The sequence below is a fragment of the Mytilus galloprovincialis genome, chromosome 5, assembly GCF_965363235.1.
Source record: "Mytilus galloprovincialis chromosome 5, xbMytGall1.hap1.1, whole genome shotgun sequence".
NCBI classification, from domain to species: domain Eukaryota; kingdom Metazoa; phylum Mollusca; class Bivalvia; order Mytilida; family Mytilidae; genus Mytilus; species Mytilus galloprovincialis.
In genome coordinates this window covers 6,030,563-6,047,137 of record NC_134842.1, presented here as the reverse complement: position 1 = coordinate 6,047,137, position 16,575 = coordinate 6,030,563, and the positions used below count along the sequence as shown (strand labels likewise).

The window sequence follows — 16,575 nt, the reverse complement described above, 5'->3', positions numbered from 1 at the left end:
TATACTGCCATTATTATTAGTTACATAGTGTGCTAGTGACCTAATACGGTATATATGGAATTTACTGACCCCATATATACTGTATTAGGTCACTGGCACACTATGTAACGAATTTATCTTACCGACTATCTTAACGTATGAAATTTAGACTAGTGACCTATCAAAATGAACAAGTCTTCAATACTGTTAGCATTAAGAAACTACTTCCGGTGATCCTTCAAAACAAAATACCAACAATAACAACTTGTTAGGTTTAAATGTGTTTTATGAATTTATTTCAGTCTTTAACATCAATTCTCGTCTGTTGAAACCTTTACAATTTTTTCTCAGTACTGTTTAGTTTTAATAAGGGTCGTTACGCCACTACTCATCGTGTATGAAATAAGCCCCGCCTCCCTACTACCTAATATGGAATACAAAGGGACGTAACACCACTACTAACCGTGTATGAGATAAGCCCCGCCTCCATACTAACTTAATATGAAATATACACGGTCTCCACGAGGGCGCTTTTAACCAATCACATTCCTAGAAATGTATAGGAGGTGAGATAATTTCTATTGTTCCGTTCCTGCCTCTTGTTGAGACTTTAGACTACTTGCACACGAAAATACAATACCTCTCTGTTTTGCGGCTCGATAATGACCTGCGAAAATCAGCCAAAGTCAGCTTACACTGAAATAAAAATAACTGCTTTAAAATATGATAGCAAAGATATTGTTTTTTTTTTTCAAATTCATCATTTACGAAGCAGAATGTTTGTCTGATATCAAGTAACATTTAAATCGGTTTAGTAGCAGAACTAAAAAATGTTTTCCTTTAACGGATCAACAGATGCATGCATAATTACTATAAACTGTGTTGAACACATCTATTAGAATATATCCAGTATAAAACATGTTTTTAACATTAATACCTCACTTTTAAATGCCTTTTATTCCTAATTTAATTTTTTTTTGTATTTCCGAAGATTACAAATGCAATGCAGCAATTCATTTCAAACATTTTTTTCAGGGATTTGTCAGATAATAAAATAACAACACTGGATAGGAATACATTTCGAGTTTTGACGGCTCTTAAAAAACTGTAAGTAAATAAAGTGTGCAAACAAAATATTTCCCCACCATGTTTTGTTGGTCTGCTTTCGCTGTATAAAACACTTTTCGCAGCTCTTGATAGCCTACACAATACATTATTTCGTTCTTTACATACCTTGTATTAGTTTTCACACTTATCGTAAATGCGCTTTGTTAATTAACAGAATCGATTGCCTATTTTACGAATTTGGTGCAGTATGAGCAAAGGAGAACATTTTAAGATACTGACGAATCAAAACATGTCCTATAAGGTTAAAAATCTAGGCCATTCAAGTACAGTTATTATTTATTGTGTTGTAAACATCTGTCAGTAGGTATTCATTAAATTAAGTTTTCACACTAATCTAACTGAAAAAGAAATATTAAATGCAGATAAACATTTGACAACTTTTGTAATCTTTTGTAATCTTTAATTTATTTCCAAAACTTGGGAACAAATAGAATTGTCATGCTACATTTTGTTTGCAATTGAAGTAATTATGATGTTGTTGTCTCAGATTCCATCAAAATAACCGCTTTATTAATATTAAGTGTATTCTACACATCTTTTAGTCTGTATCCAACATTTATACTTCACTTTCAACTGCGTTATATTACAAATTCAAATTGTTTATTTTTCCGAAGATTACAAACGCAATGTAGAAATACATTGCATACACTTTTTTCTAATAATTTGACAAATAATGAAATATTTCAAAACTGGATAGGAATATACTTTCGGTTTTGACGGCACTTAAAAACTTTTAAGTACATTAATTTTGCAAACAAAATTACTTCCTGTCATGTAGTAAATGTCTGTAATATTTAACACTTTTTGCAGCTCTTAATAGACAACACAATAATTTATTTTCGTTAGTTACATAACTTCAGACTTGTCCACCATGCAATCGATTATATTAGTGTAGCAAAGGCAGAAGTGAAGCAGACCTATTATAACTCCTAAATAGCGACTATTTGCAGTATGAGGAAAGGCGAATATTTAAAATATTGATGAAACAAAACATTTCCTTGAACGTTAAAAATCTAAGCCATTTAGATAAAACTACTATTTATTGTGTTGTAAACATCTGTCGGTATATATGTATTAAATCAAGTGTTCAAACTCATCTACCTTACCTTTCCTGAAAAAAAAAGAAATATTAAATAAAGATGAACAGTTGGCAAATTATTTTATTTCAATTATTTCAGAAACCTGAGGAGAAATAAAATTGCCATGCTAGTGTACAAGTGTTATTTTATGTCCACTGTAATTAATTTTGTCATATTAACGTTTTGATTATCGTCTGTTAAAGTCATTAAGTCAAATGGCTATCCTGCTATAAGAGATTAACATAGCATGTTCTCCAAGGTCACGTAGTAAATACTTTTATTTGATTTATATGTTTTATTTTTGTAAACAAAGAGTTGGAGAATATTTGGAGAATATTTGGAGATTATTTAGGTCAGTTGGAGAATATTTGGAGATAATTTAGGTCAGTTGGAGAATATTTGGAGAATATTTAGGTCAGTTGGAGAATATTTGGAGAATATTTGGAGATCATATGTATATAAGAGCCCTTAGAAGTTTTAGTGTTTATGAAATTGAAGTTGAGAAAGGAACTATACATTATGAAACGTTAAAAAGATTTTATTATTGTGGTCAGTTTTAGCCGATTTTGGGAGAATTTATAGATTCTTAGAAAGTTGTGTCATTACTATTCAACTGTATGCATTTTTGATATTTTGTCCGCTCAGACTGTTGCGTGGTTTAGAACACTATGCCTGTGGCGTTTTTCTTTGGGGTGCACAGTATTGGACACTGTTGCCGATTTTGATGCGGAATTGTAATGAAATCCATTTGTGATGTGTGAAAGTAATGTGCCAATGCATATATGAACTATACATTTTGTAAACTGTATATATAATGTAAATAGTGTCCTGGAATGGAATTTTAATAAATAGATTAGTGAATTTACTTGTGTATTTCTTTGACAACAAGACTACAGATTATTGGATTATTTTGCTCTTGAATTCTCTGTGATTTCAATATACCCGGCCTGACCAGAAAGTTTGATGTAACTCGACCGCCATGGCATTTTTGGTGTCAGAAGTGGGATCCAACAAGAACAACTAGTGGATTATAATATTCAACATATGGACTACCAGATATATCTTTTGGATGTACTTTAATATATTTCTGAACTGTAAGTGTTTCGTCATATTATTTTTATTTTTGGTTATTTAAATACGTAATTATGGGCCGTACAAGGAAAACCAGAAATAGAAGTCTTTCACCTGCTCAATCTGTGTCTGTAGTGCGAACACCAATTTCATCTACACCTCATGAACGCAGAGATTTGCCTGAAACAAAATCACAAGTAACACCGTCGAAATTCTTTGGAGACGTTGGGGAAGATTTTGAAAGCTGGATTAAAATATTTGATAGGATCAGCCGAGCCAATCGTTGGAGTGATGGCAGGAAGGGAGAAATGTTGCCTGCGTACTTGAGGGGCAGAGCTGCTGACTATTTCGAGGATTTGGATAGTGAAATTCAAAATGATTTTGATACAGCTGTGCAAAAGTTAAAGCAAAGATTTTGCCCAAAAGAACTTGAACGTATGTACTATAGTGAGTTATTTCAGAGGAAGCACATTTCTGGTGAAAGTGTTGAAGATTACGGAAATGCAATCTTAAAACTGGCAAGACGGGCACATGGAGGCGTGTCACTTGACGAGCATGACAGGTTAGCTATGGAACACTTTTTGCAAGGACTTCATCCTAGTTTTAGACGATTTGTTATGATGAGCGACCCCCAGAGCTTTGAGCAGGCGTTTCGAATTGCCAAACGGGAAGAGTGTAATGAACGGCTTACACGCATAGAAGAGGTGAGTACTGCTTGCGCAGTAAATGCAGTGTCTGCTGATGCAAGTGTTATTCAAAAACTTGAAGATGTAACAAAAAAATTAGATATGCTGTAGAGAAAAATGAATAGTGTAAGTGTTTAATCATATCCAGGACAGGGTAGTACAACCCAGTTCGCACAAGGAAATCCTAGAGGAAGTGGTTTAAGGTCAGAAGATGGAAAGCCGATATGTCATTACTGTCATAAGATAGGCCATATTGCGCGGTACTGCCCTGCTAAACAAGGGATACAACAACAGCAAAGGGGAGGTGGACAAACTGGTTTAAACTAAGACCGGCTTCCTTCATAGAGGGGAAGGCGGCCACTTGTGTAAATAAAAATCCCTCGTTTTCGAATAGGACTGACGTTCAACATTTCCATAGTGATTGTGTAGATAATTTAGATTTTAATGCAAGGAATTAAGATAAAAAGAAAAGTTTTCATGCGAGATGCAACCTTATTAATTGACACCGGAGCAGTTGTTTCTTTAGTTAACAAAAACATGGTGCCAGATATTGAACTTTTAAATATTAAACCAAATTATAAACACATTGTTTCAGCAACCGGCCAGCCTCTTAATATTACTGGAATTATTGGATGTGAAATTAGTGTTAATTCTGAAGTGTCCGTGCACAATATGTATGTTGTCGATAATTTACTGTATGATGCTATCATTGGGACTGATATTATGAAACGAAATGGAATAGTTATTGATATGATAGATGAAGCAGCTTACTGGAATAATATGTATGTAAAGTTTACAGGAAGTGGTGATCAAAATAGTGTCCCATCAAGTGCTTTGTTCAGGATGAATTTAATTCGAAAAATAGATGTAAATGGAATGATTGCAATTGTTGAACCAAGTGTCAATTAACTGCTAAATAGAGAGTTTTACCGGCAAAAGTTTGGTTTGTGACAAAGATGTTGTGTTTTAAGTGTTGTATCAAACTTCAAAACCAGTTATTAAACTATTCAAGGATACCAACATTGGTACATTTGAGGAAATTGATGAGCTTTCTGATGAGGAACCACTGCCAGAAGACCCTTATACAACATTTTCTCTAATTCTATATAGTGATGTCTCGGACAATGAAATTTTAATAGATGAAAAGGAACATTTAGACAATTTGGACAAAACGTTTTGTGATATCTCAAATGACTTCCAGCTTGTTGAGGACAGTGCCAATAAATCTGAAGACAAAGAAGACAAAACTGGTGATGACATTATTTCTATATCAGATACTTTGACATTTGGTGATATGAATAGTTCTTCTCATGTTGTTACAGAAGAAACATATCTATTATCATCGATTAACACAAAGAGACTTTTCTTATTTCAATGGGGTAAAAGAAACAGTACGTGGAAGCCGTATCCAATATTCAAACAGATTGAATCCAGAGGAAATAGACTTTTCCGCCTTCGCAACTAATACCGTTAGTGAAGTCAATGAACATTCAAAAAATTAAAACAAAAGATTTACAAGTGCAGACAATTTATAATGGTGTTTATGCTGGATTTTATTTGAACAATTAATTTGTTTTATTACTTAGGTTTTATTTTGTTACTATAGACATTATAGAAGTAGTCTAAGAGTTCGATGACTGAGGTCAGTCATCATTTAGAGGGGAAGGAATGTACAAGTGTTATTTTATGTCCACTGTAATTAATTTTGTCATATTAACGTTTTGATTATCGTCTGTTAAAGTCATTAAGTCAAATGGCTATCCTGCTATAAGAGATTAACATAGCATGTTCTCCAAGGTCACGTAGTAATACTTTTATTTGATTTATATGTTTTATTTTTGTAAACAAAGAGTTGGAGAATATTTGGAGAATATTTGGAGATTATTTAGGTCAGTTGGAGAATATTTGGAGATAATTTAGGTCAGTTGGAGAATATTTGGAGAATATTTAGGTCAGTTGGAGAATATTTGGAGAATATTTGGAGAATATTTGGAGATCATATGTATATAAGAGCCCTTAGAAGTTTTAGTGTTTATGAAATTGAAGTTGAGAAAGGAACTATACATTATGAAACGTTAAAAAGATTTTATTATTGTGGTCAGTTTTAGCCGATTTTGGGAGAATTTATAGATTCTTAGAAAGTTGTGTCATTACTATTCAACTGTATGCATTTTTGATATTTTGTCCGCTCAGACTGTTGCGTGGTTTAGAACACTATGCCTGTGGCGTTTTTCTTTGGGGTGCACAGTATTGGACACTGTTGCCGATTTTGATGCGGAATTGTAATGAAATCCATTTGTGATGTGTGAAAGTAATGTGCCAATGAATATATGAACTATACATTTTGTAAACTGTATATATAATGTAAATAGTGTCCTGGAATGGAATTTTAATAAATAGATTAGTGAATTTACTTGTGTATTTCTTTGACAACAAGACTACAGATTATTGGATTATTTTGCTCTTGAATTCTCTGTGATTTCAATATACCCGGCCTGACCAGAAAGTTTGATGTAACTCGACCGCCATGGCACTAGATTCGAATATATTTCAAAATATGACGGCTCTAACAGACTTGTAAGTAACTTGAGTTACTTTTTTATACGTGCTTTTACTACAAATTATAGTATATGATTGTTGAGGCAGACGTGCCAAAATGATTTACTTTATGTTATTTATCAGAAACCCATTATTGACATAACTGCGCTTACTTGGGAAATCGTTCAAGTTTCGACGGGACTTCGCACCTTGTAAGTGATTTTATTCTCCAACAAAAATATTCTCCAACAATTGTAGCTGGTTTGCTGTTATTTTTATTTAAAGATTCCTCTTTTATCATTATATTATCTTTCTAAAAAAAACTTTTTTCAACTTTCTTACACACATATATAAAATATATACAAGTTTGTGTTGATTCAAATAGTTACGTACAAAAAAGTGTTAAGACTAGAATGATTCAGATTCGATTCTTCACCTTTACTGTGTCAAAGTTTCTGGAAAGAATTGATATAGTTTTTCACTTGAAATGTACACCTAAAAGGGTCACTAGCTACGAGATATATAAAATTTAAATAATTTGAAGGAATGTTTTATATTGTTCTAAATCAAATATGAGAATTTGAGTATAATCGGTGAACATGCATTTGACAGGTAGTGCCCCTTCAAAGAAGCAAACTGACATTTTTTATATCATTTGTATACTTGGATACATCTGTTATTGAATCTAAAACAATCACAGTAAATACGAATTCAATGAGGAAAAATCGTGTGTGACCATTGTAACGTTAGCCACCATATACATTGTAAGAGCTTTCGTAACCTCATGTCAATTTCTTAATAAACATGTGTAACGAATGTAGATAAAAAAACACCAATATATTTATATATATATATAGTCTAAAAATGAGGGTACATTTTATATGGCCTTCCTAATACCGTGTCGATCCCTAACATCACTGCAGAGACATTTATTGTCGAAATCCGGATCTGGTGTACAAAAAAATATTAACACCTTATGTTTGTGGCATAACATCGTGGCCACAAGTTAATTGTTTTCTGTTTAGTATTGAATTTATATTAAAATCCATTTTGTTACATCTTGTGATCAATTTTATTTTGCAATCGCCAATGGCAGTCAGCAGGGTTAAAGAACATCAGTTGTTCGACCTGTTAGGCAAATGCGTTTTGTTTAAATAGTTTAAATATACTTTTTCACTTTTTTGGTCTTTTGGAAAATCTTGTTTGTTCTGCATTTAGACCCTTCTACAACGAAATTTGTTTTACATGCACATACGTATAAAAATTGCGGTTTTTATCCAATACAATCATAGGTTTGAACGTAGTTTTCAATTTAGACTCGTTTATAAACGCCTAAAAAGTGTACATAACAACACCAATGATATAAAAAGGAACTATAAATGTAACTATTTATAAATATTTCGGATAACAGATATCCTTCGTCAGTCAGATTCTGATGTTAAATGAATCATCTATAAGTCTTCTTAGATTAAACTTTTACTAAATCTTGAAATTTATACAATAAAAAAGGCAAACCGAACATCAGTTAAGACGCTTGCACCATTCTAAAAATAATGTGCGATGTGAACTAGCACAATTTTAAAGCTTTAACGGTGTCGATATTACGATGTTACAAGAAAGATTGCGAAAATAAGAATTCCAAATAAACAGGACTGAACGGTCTAAATTTCTAAATATTTCAGATTTGACAACTGTAGTGTAGTTACATTAGAGTCTGCGATGTTTAAAACAAACGGCCGTTAAAATATAATAAAAAAATTTGATTTAAGTAAATTAGTTGGACGTGGCTTGGTACTCATACATCCCTAAAAAAATTAAGTAATTTAAATTGTTATATTCAACAGATTTATTTTAGAGATGAGTAAGGTAAAGAAATAGAAACGGAGACTGTAATAATTAGTAATATAACCCAGATGTGAAGCACTGCATGGTGTCGAACTACATCTTTTCATTTATCCCATTTGGTGCCAAAGTTGTTAATTTTCTTATCCAAAATCTTTCCCGAGTAAGTCTATCCTCCCTAGACCAAGCAGAGTTGTGGTCAATGATAGTAATGGTCAGTCGATTGAGAGCTGCCTTAGTGTGGCCAGGGGATCTCAAATGTCGACTAAGAGGGAGGTCTGGCTTGCATTGGTAGTCGCTACGATGACCGTTCATTCGTTTGTGAAACGGCTGTTCTGAATCGCCTACATACTGTTTACCACATTTACACTGTAGGAGATACACAACATTTGTAGTCTTGCAATTAACATTGCAAAATATGGTGTATTCTGTACCAGTGGAGTGACTGTTAAAAGTCTGGTTATCTAGTATTTGTTTGCAAGTCAGACATCGTTTGTTTCCACAACCCTTACAAGAGCCCACTGACGAAGAGCCTGCTTGAGAGGATAACTCAGCTCTCACCAGCAAGTCTATAAGGCTTTTGGGCCTGCGTAAAAGCCAGTACAGGTGGCTCGGAAAAGATCTTGGACAGTTTAGGATGTTTTTCGATATCTTTCCTACTTTTGCGGATAAGGTGAGACAAGTTGTCAAATTTTGGATGGTACGTCAACACAAAAGGCACCCTCCTGTTGACCTTTTTGACTTTATATTGTAAAAGTTCATCTCGGCTGATGTTGCTAGCACGAGAAAAACCTTTATCAATGTCTTTCCTTTTGTAGTCTCGATGATTTAGGTGACCGCGAAGTTCTTGTAGTCGTTTTTTTTGGCAACATCGTTGGTGGAGCAAATCCTTTTTATTCGTATGGCCTGGCTGTAGGGAATGCTCTTGGTGCAATGTTTAGGGTGACAACTTGAAGGAGACAGATATTGATGTTTGTCTGTGGGCTTGCAATACAGATCTGTAAATATGTTTCCATCCCTCACTTGCGTTGTAGTGTCAAGAAATGTGATCTTAGAGTCAGAGATTTCATATGTGAATTTTATTGAGGGATGGTCATCGTTAGCATGTTGAATAAACAAATCTAGTTCTTGTTCAGTATTATCCCACTTCATGTCAATATCGTCAATAAATCGGAACCAAGAGAGGGGTTGATAAAGAAAAGAATTGAGAATTCTCTGTTCTAATTTCCCCATAAAAATATTGGCATACGACGGGGCCATCTTTGTTCCCATTGCTGTTCCATTAACTTGGAGAAAGTGTTCACCATTGAATGTGAAGTTATTGCATTTTAATACCAAAGTTAGAAGCTGGATGAGACATTCCGTTGGTGGATGTAAGGTGTTACGAGAGTTCCAGACTTCCCTACAGGCTTCAATACCATCGTCATTGGGGATATTAGTATAGAGGGAGGTAACATCAAGCGAGACAAGGATCGTTTCAGGTAGGAGAGGGTTCAAAGATTCCATTTTTTAAGATAATGTGTTGTGTCTTGTATATATGATGGTAAATTTTCCACGTGTGGTCGGAGATGAAAGTCAATAAATTCTGATATTTTCTCTGTAGGGTGGTCATTGGCGGAAACAATTGGTCTACCTGGATTATTGACTTTATGTATTTTGGGCAGAAGATAGAAACGCCCCGGCTTTGATTTTTCCGGTTTTAGATATTTAAATGTGGTTTCATCAATATATCCCTGTTCACACATGTTTTTCAGGTTTGTGGTGATCTCTTTGTTAAATTGAGGGGTGGGGTCAGAGTCTAATTTCTTATAGAATCTCTCATCAGAGAGTTGATGTTCGCCTCTTGAATGTTGTCACATCTGTCCATGACGACAACAGCGCTACCTTTATCTGCTGGTTTAATTATAATGTCGTCTCTGTTTTTAAGTAACCGCACAGCTTCGTTTTCTTCAGAAGATAAATTGTTGAATGTTTGGGAAGTAGCAGTGGACAGATATGTTACGTCGGATTTTGGATAAGAAAATTAACTTTGGCACCAAATGGGATAAATCAAAAGATGTAGTTCGACACCATGCAGTGCTTCACATCTGGGTTATATTACTTATTATTACAGTCTCCGTTTCTATTTCTTTACCTTACTCATCTCTAAAATACATCTGTTGTATATAACAATTTAAATTGCTTAATTTTTTGAGGGATGTATAAGTACCAAGCAACGTCCAACTATTTTACTTTAATCAAAATTTGTTATTATATTTTAACGGCCGTTTGTTTTAAACATCGCAGACTCTAATGTAACTACACTACAGTTGTCAAATCTGAAATATTTAGAAATTTATACCGTTCAGTGCTGTTTATTTGGAATTCTTTTTGTCGCAATCTTTCTTGTAACATCGTAATATCGACACCGTTAAAGCTTTAAAATTGTGCTAGTTCACATCGCACATTATTATTTTTATTTAAAGCATATATTTGAACTCTCTGATGTAATTAGTCATATAACCTATGTCATATTCAACAAATTTTTAGAATGGTGCAAGCGTCTTAACTGATGTTCAGTTTGCCTTTTTTATTGTATAAATTTCAAGATGTAGTAAAAGTTCATTTAACATCAGAATCTGACTGACGAAGGATATCTGTTATCCGAAATATTTATAAATAATTACATATATAGTTCCTTTTTATATCATTGGTGTTGTTATGTACACTTTTTAGGCGTTTATATAATTCATTTTATTGTGTACATGTATCGTTACTTGTAACGATCCAGCTCTTACGTGGGAAAAATCGTTGACTATTATTCAGAAGTTTGATATATATATATATACAACTCGTCTAAACATCAACACAACAATGTTAGATCTGTAAATTTGCTTTCGCAAATTTTTGGTTCTTACCTCGCCGGGATTCGAATCCATGCTACTGTGATATATATATTTTTTTTTCTCTTAGAATGATAGGTCATTTGTTTGCAAAATGAACTCGGAGGATACAAAGTTTCAATGAAATTTGCTTAAAGGTAGAAAAATAATGACCTGTGTAAGGTCATGATTTTCTGTGATTAATTAAAATGCAAACTATAATAATTAAAACGTTTAATTCGTTTGCTATTTATCGTGTATAGTTGCAATTGTGATTTTACTTTTCAATTTTCATCGTTCATAGGTTTAAGTTAGAAACAATCTGTTTCTCCTTTTATTATACTGATTCGTCGTTGACACACATTTTCACTTTTGAAACATAACGTTGGTTGTTTTGTTAATTTTGTCGTTACTATTGAGGAAACTTCATTATGTGAAATGAATTTAATGATGCAGAATTTGCATTACACTTATAAAACAAGCCAAATTTAAGTGGTTGTAGTATTCTACATATCTTATTGATTCCTACTTTTCTTGAAATCATAATTCAACATATGGCTATTCGTTTTTCGTGTTACAAACCTGCACATATAACACGAGTTTGTACACTTTGTGCTAGTTCCTAATTTTTTTATATTATCTATATTTACATAATATATACCTATTACTGTATCAAATGACTACACAATCTTATTTTCTAAAGAATAATAGCCACGTACTTTATAATTGGGTGGGGTATTATACATAATCCTGATTCTCAATATAAGAATATAATGTATTACCATACACAGGCCCGTTTTAAGCACGGCTTTTATGTTATTTCGTGGTATACATTTTTTATTGGTGGAGGTAGCAGGAATGCCAAAAGAAAAAAAACCGTCTACCTTCGATATTCAAACTAACAATTCTAGTGAATTAAGATTGGAGTCCAGTGCACCCGCACAATCTCAGTATTGACTGGCAGTGATCTCAGTAGTGACTTCTTAGACCAGCCCCAGAAACAAAAGAAAGAAAACAATGAATTTTAAAGTATGTTCAAAACTGTTAAAAAACACGTTTTTTCGAGATATAATTGTTGTGAAAAAGAGAGAAAATAAAACAAAGCTTCCCCTTTGGTTCATTGAATAAATTATTTACAAAATGACTTGTATTTTTCATATACTCGTATAAGTCAGATAATACATATTTTAAATGAGTTCTTGTAACACAACTAATGATGTCTGGATTGCCATACAAAGGTCCTCTCTACGGTCGTTTTTTTAATTTATTTGACCGATCCTGACACCCCTCGATGTGTTATAAAACAAGTTAACATTAAATATACCGAAAATAAGACTAGATAATATATAAATACTTTAATATAATTAGAATAGCATTATTTATCTATATTGATGTAATATTTATAATATTTTGTAAACTATCAATATGCAGTTTATCTACCTGAAGAATCCCTGAACTTCTGGTACTAATGAAACAGGGACCTTCACTAAGATAGCTGTGTCAGTGGAGTAATTGTTAACAGCGAGCAATACTGTTGTTGAATAAAAAAATAAATAAAAACATTAAATATACATGATATGCATTATCTATAACTTAAGTTGTTCGTTTACCTAAAATGAATTCTCATAGAGTGTTTACGACTTTCATATGTCAAACGGCAATAAGATCTTTCTAAAACAAAATGTTTCTCCTTATACGACAAAAATACATTGCACCTGACCTATCGCATGCAAGAATGCAGTCCATCCTATCAAATTATGATGTTTCATTACAAATGTAATGTTATCATATTGACCTGAAATTTTGCATATATGATAATTTATAGCAATAACTCTCTGTGCAAAATATTGTTGTTGATATTCAATGTTTCTCTCGTTATGAATTGCCCTCTATAAATAGCCATTTATGTTCAAAATAATGCTAACGCATACGCCAATTTCAGCAGTTTTAGCTGACGAATGTCAGTGTTTATTAACATGTAACTGTTTTATTGGTAATATTATGTTGTAATATTGGGTTTTAACTGTCAAAATATAAAAATTTGTTACATTAACCTATTCTGTTCCAAATGTATATGTAGGACTCTGAGATACGATGTGCGATAGTCACGCAGCAGTGCAATGTCTCCTCCGATTTGCAATAGTCTGTTTCGACGAAGTGCGATGGTCTCTTTATGTCATCTGTTACAGTTTCATGATAAACGAAAGATCGTTCTCGTTAAATTTTCTGCATTTAAAGATGTAACATTATACGTAAATATAATATAAACATTAATAGTTAATCTGTACGTTTTACCTCTCATCCGAGGTAACTATATGTCGTTAAAGTAATCTTTATTTTAAGATCTCAAGAGTTCTGCGTTTTCCATAATATCATAATACGGCGAGTCTGTCTGCGGACGCATATGTAGTTAAAGAATTTCAAGATATATCGTCCGTAAAAAAAAGTTCCACCATTGCACTGCGTGATCATAAACGCACTTTAGCGTCAAACTACCGCACATCATCTTCACTAAAGCGGTTCGAAGTATCATATTGGTTTAGAGTCTTATATTTATCCGAAACTGCTGAAACGATGAAACTTGCTTAATTTAATGCCACTTGCTTTTTCTTCAACCCTAAAAACTGCTCACTTATAATGATGTATGATCTTGATTTCGTTTTCTACAGAATATAAACTTCGATTTGCACCTCGTATTTTTATACTTTGTACTAACTTTCAGGAAAAAAATACACCCATCAATAATAATGCATATTCAAGATAATACCACACTGCATGTCATTGTGAGCCGTACTAGATACTTCGTACACATTAACAGATGCTACATTTAGTATTAAAAAGGCGACAAGAAACAATAAACGGGAAACCTAAAAACCTAATAATTGCAAATTGAAAAAAAATATATAATACATATATCTCTAAAATTGAGAAAGGAAATGGGGAATGTGTCAAAGCGACAACAGCCCTACCATAGAGCAGACAACAGCTGAAGGCCACCAATGGGTCTTCAATGTAGCGAGAAACTCCCGCATCCGTAGTCGTCCTTCAGCTAGCCCATTAAAAAATGTATACTAGTACAGTGATAATTGACGACATACTAAACTCCGCATTATACACAAGAAACTAAAATTAAAAATCTCTGTATAGATTATATTTGTTATAATATCAACAATCCAATGTGTCCAATTTAAAATTACAAACGCCCTTGGATGGTGTAAACTTCCCAAAAAAACGTGTATGGTGTAATGGTGTAAGGTGTATGGTGCAATGGTGTAAGGTGTATGGTGCTATGGTGTATGGTGTAAGGGGAATGGTGTAATGGTGTATGAGGAATGGTGTGATCGTGTAACGTGCAATCGGGAATGGTGTGAATGAATGGTGTACGACATTTCATTGGTGGAAATCGAAGTTCTTTTTATTTTAATTTTTCGGATTGTAAACATAAATAATAATAATAATCTTAATTAATATTTTTCCAGAGTAGCAAATTACTATACCCGGTAGTCTAAATATATATTATAGATAAGAATACGATTTTTTTTTAATGTGTTTATTAAAGTAATTATTTTATTTTTTCATATTCTTATTTATAGAGAACAATGGCTATAAGATTGGACAGTTGTTATCACTAGCAGCTATCATAAATTAAAATAAATGAATTTTTTTTAAGTAGAAGCCGTATACAGAGGTTATCCGCGCATAGGAACATTATTTTTATATCATGGGTTATCAACATCATTTTTAACGTTGTTTCGTTCCCCATTTTTGACAGGCTCTTCATAAATATTCCTTCGTAATTCACGTTTGTTTGCCTTGGATTTACGATTCTGTTTTCCAGAAAATGTTCAAAAGGAAATTGTACACTGTACAGTGTTACATGTATTGCACATAAGGTGTTGTATAACTATGAACAATCTCGTCAATTGTGTTAGATTTGTTATTATAAATTATTAATGATACCGTGAACGTTCGAAAAAATACTTATGCGAACAGGAATGAAATATTTGCCACTTGAAATTTAGCTACCAACAAAATCAACCAACCGACATAATATACTACATGTAACAGTATACTTTTCCAAGAAGAGAACTTCTCATTATAAAGTCATGAAAGTATCTTAATAAAGCATAAAGCATAAAAAGATTTATTTAAAGTCGGTTATACATATAACAATACAACATAAGCTCTGTAGAGCTTTTATCCGACATACATATAAGACAAGCACAATACATAAAACACATAAAACATGCAAAATAAATAATGTTATCAAGCACAACAATTAATTAGCACAATTAAAGCATATAAGCAAACATAAAATGCAGATAAACTAACATTCATGCAATAGCAATTATAAAGCACTAAAAGTAATCCAAGCATTAAGAACACAAATAAAAAAAAATTATGCCAAATAATTTAAAAGCCAGAGTATACATGATAAATAAATAAACTGATCCACAGCTCATTGAGATCTGCAGGAGGAACACTGACACGAACTGCCCTCCCAATTACCAACCAAACCTTTGAACTGACCCAATGGCATTTCGTCCCTCATTTTATTTGGCAGTTCGTTCCAGAGTTTGGCTCCTGCATATCTAAATGAGTGTAGCCCATGGGTAGTTGTCCTTACCCTGGGAACATCTGCTATGTTGTTATTTCTAAAAGAGTAATTACATTTTTTAATTTCAATAAGTTCATGTATCTCTCATGTCAGTCACATTGTTGAGGGATGTACTACTGTGTTAATTTTATAAACCTTATCGCTATTTGTCTGCCATTAATAGACATGTAAAATTTCCCGTAAAATGTTGATGTCATAAAACAAAATATATGACGCCACCATGGAAAAGTGATTGTTATACATGTTATATGCATGAAAAGTTCAAGCAGCCGGCTCAGCCAAGATTAGTGATATGGTGAATCTTACAAAATATCCCGAACCACTGGGTTTAAATGAGCACACCTCAGCAAGCATGACTTATTTATGCGCAGATCCACCAATCAAACAATAGCCAAAATGAATTAACGGCATACCCATCCATGTTCAGAAGTTTGAAATACAGATACAGATACTGACTTCAGTGACCGTTTTATATTACTTAAACAGAAAAGAATCAAAATATTGCTGATTTGCTATGCTGCTATATAGATTTACATAGTAGACATGATTAAGTGCTTATATGGTTAGTTTTGGTTGACATGTTTAAATAATTTTATTATGAGTTAGCATGGTCAGCCTGAGGTTTCAAATCACTGAAATTTTGTTGCGAGACAATATTTTGAATAAAAAAAGACATGCCAACAATCAACCAAATTTATATAATGGCAATCCATTCTGACATCAAAATATTGCTGATTTACTATGCTGCTATATCATTTTGTATATATTGATTT

General features: G+C 32.9%; 1 long non-coding RNA gene across 1 annotated transcript in view; it reads left to right on the top strand.

Moving 5' to 3' along the window:
* Positions 1–1,051: 1,051 nt before the first annotated feature.
* LOC143074277 (uncharacterized) overlaps positions 1,052–16,575 on the top strand; it is a 54,079-nt gene continuing 38,555 nt past the window's right edge. The window contains exon 1 of the long non-coding RNA XR_012977769.1: positions 1,052–1,086. This is a non-coding gene — a long non-coding RNA (uncharacterized LOC143074277). The remainder of the gene's footprint in view (positions 1,087–16,575) is intronic.